At 38.7% G+C, this 18,092-nt stretch overlaps 1 long non-coding RNA gene across 1 annotated transcript; it reads right to left on the bottom strand.

Moving 5' to 3' along the window:
• Positions 1-10,462: 10,462 nt before the first annotated feature.
• On the bottom strand, positions 10,463-15,189 carry LOC145540884 (uncharacterized). The gene is made up of 4 exons (XR_014078613.1): positions 15,137-15,189; positions 13,194-13,549; positions 10,922-11,184; positions 10,463-10,692 (listed from the first exon to the last, which is right to left on the bottom strand). It is a non-coding gene; the product is annotated as an uncharacterized LOC145540884 (long non-coding RNA).
• Positions 15,190-18,092: the final 2,903 nt, after the last annotated feature.

The raw sequence follows: 18,092 nt of genomic DNA, 5'->3' as shown, positions 1-18,092 counted from the left end.
AACTGAACACCTCTTCATTGAAAGCTCTAGTAGTTACTTGGTATAAAATACACAGGAAAACTAGTCTAATTCATCTCCTCATTGTTATCATCACTATTATGAGTATGATAATGATAATCTCTAACTTTTGTAGAGCTGTGTGTTTGATTACGTAAAACACCTTTTTTCCAGTTCATGTGAAATTTGCAGGGAAGAAACATAATATTTTTATAAAATATTAAAGGGACACTTTAGAATTTGAGAGAAATACACTGACCTTCCCAAAGTCACATGGTTGCCAAATGGTGATAATAACCCAGCTTTCTTAGCTGCTAATTTAGGGAATCTTTGAACAAAGGGTAATTATCAGTCATATGTTAAGAAACAGCTCCAAGATTTGATTTAAATCTTCAAGTTTTTAGATGTTATTAAAATAAAAAAGCATAATTCTGAAAAAATAATTAAAATAAGATGAAGACTAAATGCCAAAATTATGTTCTGATATCTGCATTAATTTTATCCCCAACCCAACTCAATTTCTGGGGAACAGATATATGACCTTTTACTTTTTCTACGAATTGAGTCCTTCTGGCTTATTGTTTTTATTTAAAGCTTTCAGTGTTAAGAAAGACCAGGCTAATTATTTTATTTTCAGTTCAACTAACTACACATGTTTTAGGCAAATCAGTCACCATTTAGAAATAAAAATCCTGCTTATGCCAAGCTCATATTTCCCTGCCACTTTTTAACAACTTCAGTTCTTTACGGGGACCATATGTCAATACCATCATTCTATCACTCAGAGCCTTTTAAGCACCTGTTCACAGATAGCATTATACTTGGTGCTGTTCAGAGTAAGATAAAACTTAATGGATCTTGCATTTGAGGAGTTTAAAACAGAGAATGGAATGGTAACCTAGAGAGAAAGTAAAAATTAGAAACTTGAGTGTGACAAATTGTCTGCAAGTCCAAAAAACAAACAAAAAAACCCCAAACTCTTTGCTTTTAGAAAAAATACAGGTTTTCAGAATATTCGGCTACAGGTCTAATGCTTCAAAGTGGGGGAAAAATGATTTTGAAAGCTTCTGTTTTTGAATATAAGCCAAACTGAACTTGCATGGGGTATTTTTTCCTTATGTAACTCTTTCAATCAGTGGCAGATCTAGACAGCTATTCATTAGCTATTTAGAGATATGATTAGTAGGTAGAATGTGCCTATTCGGTCTCTGAGAGTGTGGATGCGGCTTCGGGGAGCCTCGCAGCTACAGAGCTGTGTTTACTTTTCAGCTTTGCCAGATTCATCCTTCTCCATGTCATTAGCAGATGGCCACTTGTGCCTTGCTCTGTACTTTACCAAATTTGATAATAAGATTATTTCACATCCAGCTGGGATTTTTGCTGATTACTTAAAAACATTATTTCTTCAGAAAATCGTGCTATTTTTAACCACACAACTTTTCATACTTGCATAATTAAGAAAAAATATTCAGAGACAATTCTCTAGTATTTTTGCTGCATTTAAAAATTCATTTTGGGCAATTGAATTTTCTGATCGAGTAGAAAAGGCTAGTGATTGTTAACTAGAATTTTCCCCCAAATCATAGCACTATACCTAGAATATCTTTCTCTAAATAGTAATTCTATTTAGATGTTCATTCTCCAACAAGATTTTTGGATTATCTTGAATTTAGTCTAGTTTTGTGAAATGATTCACAGCCTTTCTGAAAACTTTAGGCCAGATTATCCATGGATCAGCAGTTGCTGTAAAGAAAATGCTGATAATGTTGAAGAAGGAGGTCAAGGTATCCTGAAATAGAAATGAATACAAATGTATATTTTAAAATGTGCCAGTCATTAAATATTTTTTCCAAATACCCATTTATATTTTTGGATAATTTTATATTGACACCTCTTTGAAAATCCATGTAGAATTAGGATGAACTGTTTTAGTGGTTTATTATTATATTTTTTCTAATTGTATATCAGAGTTTCTTGAATTAATTTTAAGTAAGGTTTGGATTTATGACTCAATTATTCATGTTTGTATGTATTTACTATATATATTACTTAGTAATAAAAGGATGAATGAGTCCTGAAAAGCCAGATGTTTGGGATATCATCTCTTGGAAATTTTTCTTTGCAGGGCATCTGTCCATAGTAATAGAGCTGATAATGAGGTGATATTACAGTCTTTTGGACCTGGTGTGATACAAGACATAGATTTCCAATGAGAACAATATCACCAACAAAGGAATGAAAATTTGTTCTTGGTGAGGGATTAAAAAAAAAAGTGTTTTTATTACAATATTATGTAGCCCTCCAAAGCTCCACTGTATCTACAGAGTTTTATTTCTTAGTATTAATTTCTCTCATAGGATTTTTTTTTGAGTAACACAGTAGTAGTATCGGCATTGAGTTCTTGGAAGATACGTAAAATGTGATTAAGAACATGTTACAAATTATAGTGATTAGATGGCTGCTCGTGGAGGGCTTTCTCTGTCCTTCGCTCAGTCTGAAAGTCCTGTCGTAAGAGGTGGCCTGCAGGTGTCCATTGGTTTTCACTGCCCTCTGCCTTGTGGATCTAGGGGTTTATGTCTGATTCTCAGTGCTTTTGTGTGCGGTTGGCTCTGGGAATTAAATAAAAATAGTTTAAAAAATAAAGATAGTTTAAAGTGAAGAAAGTGAAGTTGCTCAGTCGTGTCCGACTCTTTGTGACCCTGTGAACTGTAGCCTACCAGGCTCCTCAGTCCATGGAAATTTTCCAGGCAAGAGTACTAGAGTGGGTTGCCATTTCCTTCTCCAGGGGATCTTCCTGACCCAGGGATTGAACCCAGGTCTCCCACATTGCAGGCAGATGCTTTACCGTCTAAGCCACCAGGGAACCCCTAAGATAGTTTATACTTTTTTTTTTTAAATAATAATAAAAAAGATAGTTTATACTTTATTATTTATTTTTACAACTTTAGTCAACCCAGAATTAGTAAAGTACTAAAAAAAAAAACCCCAAAAAACTCTGTAATATCTGAAAGACTACATATCTAGTAGATAATTTAAACTTATTTTTTTCATATAAAGCAGAAGTTAAAAAGCTAAATTGTGCTTCCCTGATAACTCAGTTGGTAAAGAATCCACCTGCAATGCAGGAGATAGCTCAGTTTATAAAGAATCCACCTGCAGTGCAGGAGACCTGGTTCGATTCCTGGGTCAGGAAGATCTGCTGAAGGGATAGGCTACTCACTCTAGTATTCTTGGACTTCCTTTGTGGCTCAGCTGGTAAAGAATCTACCTGCAATGCAGGAGACCTGGGTTCAATCCTTGGGTTGGGAAGATCCTCTGGAGAAGGGAAAATCTACCCACTCCAGGATTCTGGCCAGGAAAATTCCATGGGGTCGCAAAGAGTTGGACACAACTGAGTGATTTTCACTCACTTAAAAGCTAAATTCACTGCAAGTAACTTTTAAGCAAACTATTCTAGTTTTTATGTTGTTGCTTTTGCTGGAAAATAAGCTTTCAATTATCAATTTTAAAATCTTTATTGTGTTGCTATTATTAGTTTGTTGCTTATATATATTCTTAATTGAATATTTAGTTTGATACAATTTCTTTAAGTAGAAAAATTGTCTTTAAAGTTACTCAACAAAAGCAGTATTAAATTACCAGACTTTACATTTTGAAATTTTTGCTTAAAAATATTTAGTCATTCTTGACCTTTCATTGAATAAAAAGAGGAAGCCTTGAATATTTATTCTATGTATACAACTCAGATAGTGATACATTACATCATCAACAGATAAATGATTTACCTATGATAGTAAAATACAATCAGTTCAGTTCAGTTGCTCAGTCATGTCCAATTCTTTGTGACCCCACGAACTGCAGCACACCAGGCATCCCTGTCCATCACAAAAACCCAGAGCTTACTCAAACTCATGTCCATTGAGTCGGTGATGCCATCCAACCATCTTTCCTCTGTCATCCCCTTCTCCTCCTGCTTTCAATCTTTCCCAACATCAGGGTCTTTTCCAGTGAGTCAGTTCTTCGCATCAGGTGGCCAAAGAATTGGAGTTTCAGCTTCAGCATTAGTCCTTCCAATGAATATTCAGGACTGATTACCTTTAGGATGTACTGGTTGGATCTCCTTGCAGTCCAAGGGACTTTCAAGAGTCTTCTCCAACACTACAGTTCAAAAGTTTCAATTCTTCAGTGCTCAGCTTTCTTTATGGTCCAACTCTCACATCCATACATGACCACTGGAAAAACCATAGCTTTGACTTGATGGACCTTTGCTAGCAAAGTAATCTCTCTGCCTTTTAATATGATGTCTAGGTTGGTCATAACTTTTCTTCCAAGGAGCAAGTGTCTTTTAATTTCATAGCTGCAGTAACCATCTGCAGTGATTTTGGATCCCCCCAAAATAAAGTCTGTCACCGTTTCCATTGTTTCCCTATCTACTTGCCATGAAGTGATGGGACTGGATGCTATGATCTTAGTTTTATGAATGTTTAGTTTTAAGCCAACTTTTTCACTCTCTTTTTCTACTTTTATAAAGAGGTTCTTTAGTTCTTCTTTGCTTTCTGCCATAAAGGTGATTCTATCTGCATATCTGATGTTATTGATATTTGTCCCAGCAATCTTGATTCATTTCTCATGATGTACTCTGCACATAAGTTAAATATGCCAGGAGACAATATACAGCTTTGATGTATTCCTTTCTCTATTCGGAACCAGTCTGTTGTACCATGTCCAGTTCTAACTGTTGCTTCTGACCTGCATACAGATTTCTCAGGAGGCAGGTAAGGTGGTCTGGTATTCACATCTCTTGAAGAATTTTCCACAGTTTGCTGTGATCCACACAAAGGCTTTTGCATAGTCCATAAAGCAGAAATAGATATTTTTCTCAAACTGTCTTGCTTTTTCGATGATCCAACAGATGTTGGCAATTTGATCTCTGGTTCCTCTGCCTTTTCCAAATCCTGTTTGAACATATGGAAGTTCATCGTTCACATACTGTTGAAGCCTGGCTTGGAGAATTTTGAGCATTACTTTGCTAGCGTATGAGGTGCTATTGTATGGTAGTATGAGCATTCTTTGGCATTGCTTGTCTTTGGGATTGGAATGAAAACTGATCTTTTCCAGTCCTATGGGCACTGCTGAGTTTTCCAAATTTGCTGGCATATTGAGTGCAGCACTTTCACAGCATCATCTTTTAGGATTTGAAATAGCTCAACTGGAATTCCATCATCTCCACTAGCTTTGTTTGTAGTGATGCTTCCTAAGGCCCAGTTGACTTCACATTCCAAGATGTCTGGCTCTGGGTGAATGATCACACCATCATGGTCATCTGAATCATGAAGATTTTTTTCATGGGGAGAAACTAGAAAACAAATGTCTATAAAGGCTCCTAATAAAGGTGATAATGAAAAAAAGGCTAGAATACACAATTGTGGAAACACAGGCATTTGGTATTTGTTCCAGCTACAGAGGTCTCAGTGACAGGTAGCATGTTAGTGTTAAGTAAACAATGTAACCTGATTCCATCCTGTGGAAGAGACAAGATAGGAAGTAAGAGCTAAACAAGCAGACGAAAACCACTGAGTTCCAACTGAAATAGAGAACAACAACCTTAAGGTAAGGCTAGTATTGGTGAGTAAAACTATGTAAATTTGTTCAGGGATTGCTGTGCCTAGTTTTAATTACTCTCTCTATGTTGATGACTCCCAGGTATATAGATCTCAGGTCTCTTTCCTTAGCTCTACTAATTGTAGAAACTTCATGCCTTAAAGACATTTCAGACTTTAAGGCTGAACTCCTATGGTCTTTCCTGTAATCTCTCCCTACCTTGTTTTTTCCCTTGACTTTTCCATCTCAGAATTTTGCAGAAATATTCAACAAGTTGCTTAAGCCAGAAGCTGGGTTGTTTGGTCATCTATGATTCTTTCTGTTACTTCATTCTCATATTAAATTCAGTAGCAAATATTTGTGTTGTCATAATACTTAACTTTATCCGTTTCATGGATCTGTAAACCATACTAGTTTCCTTTCATTCTCATTCTCTTGCAATCATGTCTCTATTAACAATAAGAGTTATTTGAATACAATTTAATAAAGTTTTGCTGCATAAAACTCTTCAGTGATTTCCCATTGCAGTTAAAACAAATATTAATTCTAATTCCTTACTATGTGGTATAAATTCCTTCCTAATCTGGTCCTTGGTGTCTCCAAGCTCTTATCTTGCCTCCAAGCTGCAAATGCTCATTCGTTTAGCTTCTTGCATAAGCCCAGCTCTTTGTTCTTCTATAAGACCTTTTATTCAGTTTGTTTCTTTTGCCTGTAATGTCATTTCGTGCCACCCTTTCTATGGAATTATATAATTTTGTTCTTGAGGTCTCAACTAGAAAGTAACCTCTTGAATGTTATCCTTCCAGACTATCCTCTTGACAAAAGTTCTTACCTTCACCCTATTCACTTATTTTCTCTAAATTGGCATCAAGTTTGTTCTTTATATCACTTACAATCATTTGTCATTTTTAATTTATTGTTGTGCTTGTTTTAGTATATCTCCTCCACTAAATTGTGAGCTTCAGGAGAGCAGCTTTGTTTTCTTTGGCTCACTTCATATCATCAGATCTCAGCTTTCAGTTTTTCCATTTTTGTGCTTAGTGTCTCAATTGTGTCTGACTCTTTGCGACGCTATGGACTGTAACCTTCCAAGCTCCTCGATCCATGGGGATTCTCCAGGCAAGAATACTGGCATGAGTTGTCATGCCTTCCTCCAGGGGATCTTCCCAACCCAGGGATCGAGCCCAGGTGTCCCGCATTGCAGGCAGATTCTTTACAGTGTGAGTCACCAGGGTAAGAAACCAATAGTATGTACAGAAAAATGTCCCTTCCAGACAATGACTAAAGGGTTCATATAATACTACCTCAGAAAATCTTTTAGAAAAGACTTTGTAGTTATGAGGCATCATTAACATCAGTTTCTAGAAATTGATGTACTTAAGCAGTTCTCAGAATTCTACTTAAAATTTATGAAGATATCATGCATGACTGAGACAAATATGTATAATCAACTCTCTCTAGTTTTTTTTTTTTTCCCTTTTGACAAGGTGTATCTATGTAACAGAGGTATTAGTATACCTGCCAACAATTTAGGTGAGTAATGGTTAAACGAATTTTTATAAAATTTCCAAGTGTAAAATTTCTAAAATTGGAGTTGAATTAAGACACAGTGATATAAATTAAAGCACATATGTAATTAATTTGTTGTCTCATTATACCTTAATTATATGAACTGTCCTTAAAACAGCTAAAGCCAATGTATCAGGAGAGGCCTACGTAGTAGCTGGTAGGAGAGAGAGGGCTGCAGTGTGACCAGAAGGGAAAGATGTTTCCAATATGAATGCTACATCAAGAGTAACAAAAACAACCAGCAGACAAATGAAAAGATGGACAACATTACTAAGCATCAGGGATACTCAAATCAAAACCACAATGAGAATCCTCCTTCACATCTGTCAGGATGGCTAGCATCAAAACAACAGGAGACACAAATGATGTTGAGGGTGTGGAGAAAAGAGAGCACTTTTGCACTCTTGGAGAAATTGTAATGTGGTACAGCCATTGTGGAAAACAGTATGACAAATCTTCAGAACATAAAGAGCTACCATATAATCCAGCATTTCCGCATATGGGCATTTATCCAAGGAAAATTAAGATACAAATTTGAAAAGATGCATGCACCACTGTGCTCATTGCAGCATTATTTACAATGTATGGAAACAGTGTAAATGCCCATCAATAGATAAATGGATAAATAATATGTGATATATACGTACCGTGGAACCTTAGCCATAAAAGAGAATGAAATCTTGTCATTGGTGACAATGTGGATAGACCTATAGGGTGTTATACTAAATGGAATAAATCAGACAGAAAAAGGCAAATATCATAAGATTTTACTTATATGTAGACTCTAAACAACAAACGAGACAGAAATAGACTCATAGATACAAATACTCATAGATACAAAGTGATGGTTTCCAGAGGCACTCTTCCCTGGAAGGCAGTTTGGGTAAAATATGTAAAGAGGATCAAGAGGTACAAGCTTCCAGTTGTAAAATAAATGTCATGGGGATGAAATGTACAGCATAGGGAATAATATAGTCAATAAAATTGTAATAACTTTGGTAAACCGATGGTTACTACTCACATTATGGGCTTCCCTGATAGCTCACTTGGTAAAGAATCCACCTGTAATGCAGGAGACCCTGGTTTGATTCCTGGGTCAGGAAGATCTACTGGAGAAGGGGTAGGATATCCACTCCAGTGTTCTTTTGCTTCCCGTGTGGCTCAGCTGGTAAAGAATCTGCCTGCAGTGTGGGAGACCTGGGTGCAATGTTCCCAGGGTTGGGAAGATCCCCTGGAGAAGGGAAAGTCTACCCACTCCAGTATTCTGGCCTTGAGAATTCCATGGACTGTATGGGGCCACAAAGAGTCGGACATGACTGGGTGACTTTCACTCACATTATGGTGATCAATTTGTAACATATATAAATGCCAAATTACTATGTTTGACAATTGAAACTAATATTGTACTTTAACTATATTTCAATTTAAAAGAAAGAAAAAAAGTAAGAATAACAAAGACAAATGCTTTTAACAGCAGATTTTTATTTGAAATCAAGCTGTTTTTCACATAGGCAATGGTAGCACCACTAGGGTTATTTATTTAATCATGACTCTGTAGAGCAATTCCAGGAGGCCAATTTACTCACAATAAATACTGAAAAGATGGCCAAGTTGATTGGAAGTCTGAGATTTTTTGTTGTTGTTGTTAGTTTGCTTTTATGATGGCCATCATTAAATAAGAGCTTTGAGATAATTATGTTTATTCCAAAGAAAAATGCTTTGTATAAACCCTTAAGAAAATATTTGACCATATTTGAATAATGTAACCAATTTTAGAATTTCCAAATTAAGAGAAATCAATATTAGAAATTTTCTTTAACTTTGAATTTTTATGCATTACTTGATTAAATATGTCAAAGTCCAAAGAAGTGAGCAATCTTTTCTCATCAATACTTTTTAAGAGCCTCTATTGTCTATTGGTCTGGAGAAGGCAATGGCAACCCACTCCAGTACTCTTGCCTGGAAAATTCCATGGAGGGAGAAGCCTGGCGGGCTGCAGTCCATGGGGTCGCACAGAGTCAGACACGACTGAAGTGACTTAGCAGCAGCAGCAGCAGCATTATCTATCGGATGCATGTTACAATGCATCCAACAATTTTTGGTTAAGCCATGCAATTTGACCTTTGTTTTGTTTTTAAAATATGTAAGATGTTGTCTTTAAGTTACAGACAAAGGTCTAAGGATAAAATAGAATTGTTTTGTTGGACTCTGGATACTTAAAAAGTGAAAGGAGGAAGCATTGTCTTGTAGGCCTTTCATAAAAATTATTGTTTAAAGGTTAGAATTTGAAGCTGGGTTTAGAGATTTTTTTTTATAATATAAACTTTTCAGAGTTTAAATCTCTAAAAACAAAATATTTTAACTCTATGAAGAATTACTTTATATGTGATCGATATTTTATAAAGCAGCTGTATTCACCATTTATAATATAGGCAACCATATATATAGATATGAGATTATAGAATTCCCCTAGAATGTATTGCATGTAACTGGACATTTCTTAGAGAAGGGATATTTGACAATTGATCTCCTCCAAGTGGTTATAAACCTCTATAAGCAGATGCTTCTGAGTGTTACAGTTAATTTACTGTAGTAATTTATGGAACGGAGGTGACAGATCTACCCTGAGAGTAGTATCTATCCCACTCACTCCCTCATCCATAAATGGAATAATTTTCCAAGTAACTGGAATACTGCAAGTACATGTGAATTTAACTGTCTTTATCATGACCAGAAAGACACCTAATTAAATGATACCAATGCAAATGATGTTAGATGAATGATCTGAAGTGCTTTCTAATCACAGATGATTTATGTAATTCAGTTCTTAGGAAGTCAAGAGATTATTCAGAGGGAAGTATATGGCTCTCTGTCTCAGTTACCATATTTGGGGTGTGTAATGGATCCAAGGCACGTAAAAGAATACGAAGTGGAGACGCAAAGATACGGTGGAGGAAATGATAACTGACTCAACTGAAGGAAAATGTCCAGGTGACTTGAGAAAAACAGTGTACTCATTCTTATGACTGAAAACACCATGGCAATTTTATTCTAGCCTGGAGAAATTGCAATCCAGTTAAGAGAATTGTGGTTGAGAATGAAATATACTTGGATAAGGGGCTGAATCCACCTTTAGATTCTAGACAGATTATCTAAGAGGCTGAAATCAGCTTACAAAACCTATAGAGGGGAATCTTGGGCCTTTTGCAGTGATCTGACATCTGGTATTTAAAATTTCTTAGAATTGCCAGATAAGGGTGCTCAATAAGTAGCAGTGGTTCTCAGTCTAGTGCAATTGGTAGTTCAGAACCATTTATTTGATATTGCAGGGAGACATCACAGCAGAGTGGCTACTTCCGACAGCTGATGGGTAGAGAGGCCAGGGATGTTGCTAAACATCCTACAGTGTACAAAACAGTCCTCTCAACAAAGATGTATCCAGCCAAAAATATTTATAAAGTTGAGGTTGAGAAATTTTGATGTTTAGTCACATCTGTGAGGGATATAGATGATGCTCAGAAAGACCTGGATTTTAAAAAGGAGAGTAGAAAACACCATAGTGGAGGCATTCAAAATAAGAGTGACACTATGAATTAGAAAATTTGATCAGATAGATCATCTAATGATTATGTCACTTTTGTCTAAGTGCATAATTTACAGGATTATTATACATGAAGGAAGCACATTGCTTTTTTCTTTTTCATGGGAGTTATGGATAAAATTCAATATTCACTCAGTTTTATCCCAGACTCACCTATTAATCTGGATTGGAGAGCACATGCCCCTTGTGAGAAGAAAAATGTAGAGAACAAGTGAGATGTCCAAGTTTCTCCGTGCTTTGTCTGCCTTTTCCTTCCTTTTATATTTGAAATTACTGGTAAAGCTTGTCACTGAGTAAGGCTTCTGATTTGTGTGAGTCTTATTTGATGATATGATCCTTTGTATTAGCTCATCCACCATGATTGTTCATTCTGTAGTGTTACACACAATCATCAATATGACATTGGTTCTTCATCACTGACATATAAAGATAAATTACTATTAGAAATTGAGATGGTCATGTATGCTTACCCTTCAGAGAGAAATTTAACATTTGAAACCAAATATTTCCTGATGCACAGAGTTGACTCATTAAAAAAGACCCTGATGCTGGGAAAGACTGAAGGCAGGAGGAGAAGGGGATGGGAAAGGACGAGATGGTTGGATGGCATCACCAATTCAATAGACATGAGTCTGAGCAAACTCTGGGAGATGGTGAAGGACAGGGAAGCCTGGAATGCTGCAGTCCATGGGGTCACAAAGAGTTGGACATGACTGAGTGACTGAACAACAACAATTTCATTGTATGTTAATGTATAGGATGCACTGGGGAAAAAATACCTGCTTTCAAATACAAAATAGCTTGCAACTAATGCCTATTCAGTGCCTTCATTACTTTGGATGATGTTATTGTTGTTTAGTCACCAGTCATGTCCGACTCAGTGACCCCATGAACTGTAGCCTACCAGGCTCCTCTGACAATGGGATTTCCCAGGCAAGAATGCTGAAGTGGGTTGCCATTTCCTTCTCAAGGGGGTCTTTCAGGCCCTGGGATTGAAACCGCATCTCTTACAAGGCAGGCAGATTTTTACCACTGAGCCACCAGGGAAGCCCTTACTTTGAATACATGGATTATATTTAAGAAAAAAACAAGGTCAAAAATTATGATTTTAAGATAGAAGCTCTGCTCTGTAGTTCTAGAGGTTACTTTATGTGAGAATTTACTGTGCGACGTTTTGTTTCTGTCCTTGTTACTAGATGGAGAGAATAAGGGTGTGGGGACACCTATTATGAATGTCTTTCTTTCCAAGTTTTCCCTTCAACCCACCCTGTAAGTGAATTGAATAGAAAAGCTTGTTGTTGTTGCTGTATAGAGAAAAAAAGAAACTTATTTTGTAAGATGATAAATAATTCTCAAATTAACCCATTTCAGAAACACTATGTAAAGTGCTTCCCTTCTGGTTCAGATGGTAAAGAATTGCCTGCAATGCAAGAGACCTGGGTTCGATCCCTTGGTTAGGAAAATCCCCTGGAGGAGGATATGGTAACCTATTCCAGTATTCTTACCTGGGGAATCCCCATGGACAGAGGAGCATGTTGGACTAGTCCATGGGGTCACAAAGATCGGACATGACTGAGGGACTAAAAACAGTATGGCGCACATGTAAAGTGAAACTATGGTGTCTGCTATAAAAGTTTGAATGGGATTGTTGCAAAACTAGATTTATTTTTTTCAGTAATTACTTCTGGCACATAATTTTAATGATATATAAAATTTCTATTATGAATAACTGAGATTTAATTAGACTTAATCTAATTAGTACTTATAAGCATAACTTCGATTTACACATTCAGAAGATAGTTTTAATTTAAAATATTGAATTCCCTTTACAGAGATTTGATTAGAATTTAGATTAGGATGATCATGTTTTTAATCTATTCTTATTTGCAAGTTTTAAAAAGCCATATTTTAGTTACTAGTGATAATCATTTAGGCTTTCTAAGCTCTGTTTTATGCCAATAATCAGATTTTAAGATCATAATAATGATCAGTTACAAAGTATAGAAATATCTGGAGGTGATAAACCCTAACAATGTATACCTACTAGGTTTTAATTATTTATATCAATGTCTAAAACAAATTTCGGGATTTTTTTACTCATTAGATAAACATAGTAGTCTACTGGGTGTATATTATTCTTTTGAGCTTGTCGGGGGAGTGTGTAATTTCCTTTGTTCTATCTCACCACCACAATGATTTGAAATGGTGAACCAGTGTTATAGCTAGGTTACAGCTCAGAGTTTTATTGGGCAAGCAAAGGAAAGTACGTCCTTGAGGCATGAGGGTGGGCCAACCCCAAAGAAGAGGCATCAATCTGTCTTGGATTCCTCCTTTTATACACTTTGTCTGCCCACCGCCCCACCCCCACCCCCACAGCCTGCACTATGCAAACTGGGCTAGCCAAGAAGGGGCATGTTTATTTCACCTGAAGTTCTCACTCTGGTCTGAAGATTTTCTTTTGTTCCATTTTCTCGGGCTTTTCCCTTGCTTTGTCTTTTAGCCATTGCTGTTTTGGATTCCTTTTTCCTATTCTAACTACTTAACACTTCCCCCTCAAGAGATGAGAGGCACAATTCTTTGGGAATAGGGGTGTTGAGGTCTCTCTGGCTACTTCCTGCTGAGCTGGGATGGCGAGGGACATTTGGGCCTCTCCCTCTTGCTAGTCTTAAGCCTCAGAGTCCTTATAGCAGTGTCCATCTAAGAGTGAGTGATATTTTCTGTGGTCGGGTGTAGTTTTATATATCCTTGTTGAACTGACACTGCATGTTGTAGTTTGTTGACCTGGGCAGAGAAAAAAACGGGTTAGACAATTGATTATACCTGGAGCAATCATGAGCAGTATTAATATGGTGATAACAGGGGTTAGTAGGGGCATTAGCCAACTCCAAATCCCCCTTCACCAGGAGAAGGATCACGCAAAAAGAGGTTGTAGCCACTCCGAGAACTCTCCAGTTGGTTGTTTGAGATCCCGTAGGATCTGAATGTTTTTCTTGAGGACTGTGAGACTTTCTTTAACTTGGTTGGAGATATTTACTCAGAAACAACACATTTCATTCAAGATGGCTCAAGTCCTTCCTTGTTCATGGATCAGGAGATCTATCTCCTGTCTCTTTTGGAGTACAACCCCTGCCAAGCTGTGTTGGCTCTTCAGAGCTATCCTGAAAAATCTTATCCCCAGAAACGTAATTTTGGGGGTGTTCATTAGAATGGCACTCATTTGTAGTCCTGTATCTGAGATCTCCCAGAGCCTCACAGGTGTATTGAGTGTCCTCTGCTGTTTTCTTCCATGGCTTGACTCATGAATAGTGAATCCAGGAGTTATATCTTGGTACCTTGACTGCTGTGGGAGTAGAGTGTATTACAGGGTAGGGGCCCTTCCATGTGGGCTGGAGTTGAGCCATTGGGAACCCATCTTTCCAGACTTTAATTAGGACTTGAGTCCCTGGAGCATATAGTGGTGGCTCTTTAGAGTCTTTTGGGTCCTAGTTGACACCCCACAAGCATATAACTTGTTGGATCTGATCACCATACTTGACTGGGGATCCTCGGGTGGTCAAGTGGTCTCTTTCCAAATAGCAGCATGTGCTTGTAGCACCAGAAAGTCATACTTGGAGTCAGTGTAAATGTTTACTCTTTTTCCTTTTTCCAGCTCTAAAGCTCAAATCAGATCTATGAGCTCACCCAATTGGGCTGAAGTACTTGATGGCAAAGGTTTAGCCTCTATGGTCTGGAAATTGGAGACTACTGCATATTTAGCTCTTCTTTTTCCATCTATGACAAAGCTGCTTCCATCAGTGTACCAGATTTCCTGAGGATTGGTCAGAGGATCTTCTGACAGTCCCTCTCAGGGTTTTGTCCATTGGTCTGAAGATTCTAGGCAAGAGTAAAAGGGGAGAGAGAGCCCTCGGGGGTAGGCAGGAGAGTGGCTGGGTTAAGAACCTCACAAGGGGATATAATCAGGCCTGGATTTTCCATCAGCACTACTTGATACCTGAGGATCATTTGATCAGACATCCATAAATGGCCTCTCCCATTCAGGAGTTGTTTCACTTGGTGGCTGGTAAAAATAGTTAGTTTGCTCCCAAGAGAGAGTTTTTTGAGCATCTTCTATCAGGACTGCAATAGCTGCAATATTTCTAAGGCAGGGAAAGATCTCTTCCCAATAAGGGAGTAGGACACTCAGCGACCACCAGAAACTGGTGGGAAAATATTTGTCCATCCCAGCAAGAAGTGCTCGGGTGAATCTTTTTGTAATTGTTTTTCCTGTAACACCCAAAATGGTACAGGTTCGGGAGGAGAAGGCTCTGGAGTAGGAGGTCAGGACAGAGTAGGTAACCCCTGTGTCAATCAAGAAATTCTCGGGCCTACCTGCCACATCCAGTTGCACCCTTGGCTCCAGCCCTGTAATGATTATCTGTGGCAGGAAGGCTGGCTGGAGCAGGCCACTTCAGTCCTGTTGAACCATTGTGAGGAAAGCCTTGGTGCTTGACATTGAGGCTCTTGAGTCCCCAGGGCAGAGTGCTGCTCAATGTCCCAATTGATGGCATTTGTAGCAAGCTGTTTTAGAAGACTAACCACAGTTTGGACATTCTTTGGCCCAATGTCCTGCCTGTCTACAGATTAGGCATTTGCCTCATGCCTTGTCCTTCAAGGACTCGAGGTTTGCCATAGGGCTTCCCTGGAGGTGGCCAGCTGTCGGAGCCAGCCGACGAGTCAACGTAGGCACGGACGCGGGATTCTTCGGCGCAGAAAGAGACAAACACAGAGACACAGAGAGACACAGACACAGCGGGGCGTTGAGAGGATCACTGCAACCTGTAATGCCAGTGATGCCTGTTTATTTTTACACACAGGATTTTATACCCTTATACCATCATCAAAAATCACCTAAGTAACATGCATCAGAAATCACCTTAGTAACATAAATCCATCAATCAAGATCCCATGATTATCTTATGATTTTGTATCTCAAAACTCAGGTAACACCTAGGCAACACAAAGCTATCAATTAAGATCTTATGACTCCGTATCTTAGGACTCAGGTCGTATCTCTGGACTCAGGTCATAAAAGCCATCTGTCCTGCGTCAGATGCGCTCTAGAAGGCTGCAAGAAGTTTCCCTAATAAACAACAAGAGGTGGCGGGACAGAGAACTATGTCTGGACTTGACCCTTGAGTTAACAAAGGCAGCCCCAGCTCTCAGAGCAGAGCCTGCTTGCCAGGTTGCCCTGGAATTAACCCTTGAGTTAACAAGGCAGTTCTTCAAGGCACGTCCTGCTCGCAGGTTGCCCCCCGCAGCCAGCATCTGGTCATGCCTTATCTCTTTCCTTCTCTTCCTTTCCTGGGCCTTGGCCTCCCTCTGCTGTCCTTGTTACAAAAGGTATTGGTGGCTGTCTGGATCATCTCATCTAAAGAGGCAGCAGGGTCCTGCTGCTGTAGTTGTTGTAACTGTATCCTGATGTCTGTTGCACATTGGGACAGGAATTTGTCCTATAAAATCACCTGTCCCTCATAAGAATCTAAGCCCAGATTGGTAAACTTTTGGAGGGCCTTTTTAGACTTTCCAGAAAGGCAATGGTGTTCTTGTTGGACTCTGGAGTTATTGTGAGACTGGGCACAGTCCCACAAGTAATAGTCTTCCTTCTATTTCCATCGGTGGGCTTCCTTAGGGATGAGTCTTTCTGAGTCTTACCCTACCCAGTACTGTTGTAACCTGAGAGCTGGGCATCCCCGGGTTAGGGTGCAGATTCCCAGGCAGGCTGAGGCATGACAGCCTCCAGAGAAGTGGGTCCCTGTGAAGGTCGAGGCATGTCGACCTCCTGGGACCCCTGGACTGGCAGCTCCCTGAGTAGGTTGAGGCGTGACAACATCCCAGAGACCAGATCCCTAGGCAGGTAAAGGCAGGTCTATCTCCCGGGACCCCCAGGCTGGTGGGTCCCCAAATAGGCTGAATCATGACAACCTCCCGGGACCAGACCCTAGGCAGACTGACCTCATTGGAGACCAACTAGGCTGGAGTTGGGGGTCCCCAAGGTCTCCAGCATGACTAGTGCTGGGTAGGATTAAGGGGTTGTAATCTTAACTCACTGCTGGCTTGTCCACTGTGGATGAGAATAGATACCATGATGTAAAGCAATCCAAGCCTGTGCTCTGAGACAGAGAACCTGGCGAAATAGCCATAAGCCTTATCCTCTTATTGCTTTGAGGGGATGTAAGTCATTGATTCCCTCCCTTAGTCCTCCATAAGAGGTTCTATGAAGACCTACAAGATCTTCTAGAACTAATATCCCAAAAGATGTCCTCTTCATTATAGGGGACTAGAATGCAAAAGTAGTAAGTCAAGAAATACATGGAGTAACAGGCAAATTTGGCCTTGGAGTACAGAATGAGGCAGGGCAAAGGCTAATACAGTTTTTGACAAGAAAATCCACTGGTCATAGCAAACACCCTCTTCCAACAACACATGAGAAAACTCTACACATGGACATCACCATATGGTCAATACTGAAATCAGATTGATTATATTCTTTGCAGCCAAAGATGAGAAGCTCTATACAGTCAGCAAAAACAAGACCAGGAGCTGACTGTGGCTCAGATCATGAACTCCTTATGGACAAATTCAACTTAAATTGAAGAAAGTGGGGAAAACCACTAGACCATTCAGTATGACCTAAATCAAATCCCTTACGATTATACAGTGGAAGTGACAAATAGATTCAAAGAATTAGATCTAATAGATGGAATAACATAAGAACTATGGATGGAGGTTTGTGACATTGTACAGGAGACAAGGATCAAGACCATCCCCAAGAAAAAAAAATGTAAAAAAAAAAAGCGCAAAATGGCTGTCTGAGGAGGCCTTACAAATAGCTGTGAAAAGAGGAGAAGTGAAAGGCAGGAGAGAAAAGGAAAGATATATCCATCTGAATGCAAACTTCCAAAGAATAGCAAGGAGAGATAAAAAAAGCTTTCTTCAGTGATCAATGCAAATAAATAGAGGAAAACAATAGAATGGGAAAGATGAGATCTCTTCAGGAAATTTAGAGATACCAAGGAAATGTTTCATGCAAAGAAGGGCTCACTAAAGGACAGAAGTGGTGTGGACCTAACAGAAGCAGAAGATATTAAGAAGAGGTGGCAAGAATATATAGAAGAACTATACAAAAAACTCTTCACGACCCAGATAATCACGATGGTATGATCACTTACCTAGAGCCAGAATATGAAGTCAAGTGGGCCTTAGGAAGCATCACTATGAACAAAGCTAGTAGATGTGATGGAATTCCAACTGAGCTATTTCAAATCCTAAAAGATTTTGCTATGAA

This window comes from Giraffa tippelskirchi, chromosome 3, assembly GCF_054371585.1.
Source record: "Giraffa tippelskirchi isolate mGirTip1 chromosome 3, T2T-mGirTip1v1.2.pri, whole genome shotgun sequence".
NCBI classification, from domain to species: Eukaryota; Metazoa; Chordata; class Mammalia; order Artiodactyla; family Giraffidae; genus Giraffa; species Giraffa tippelskirchi.
This window is presented reverse-complemented; position numbering and strand designations above follow the sequence as displayed.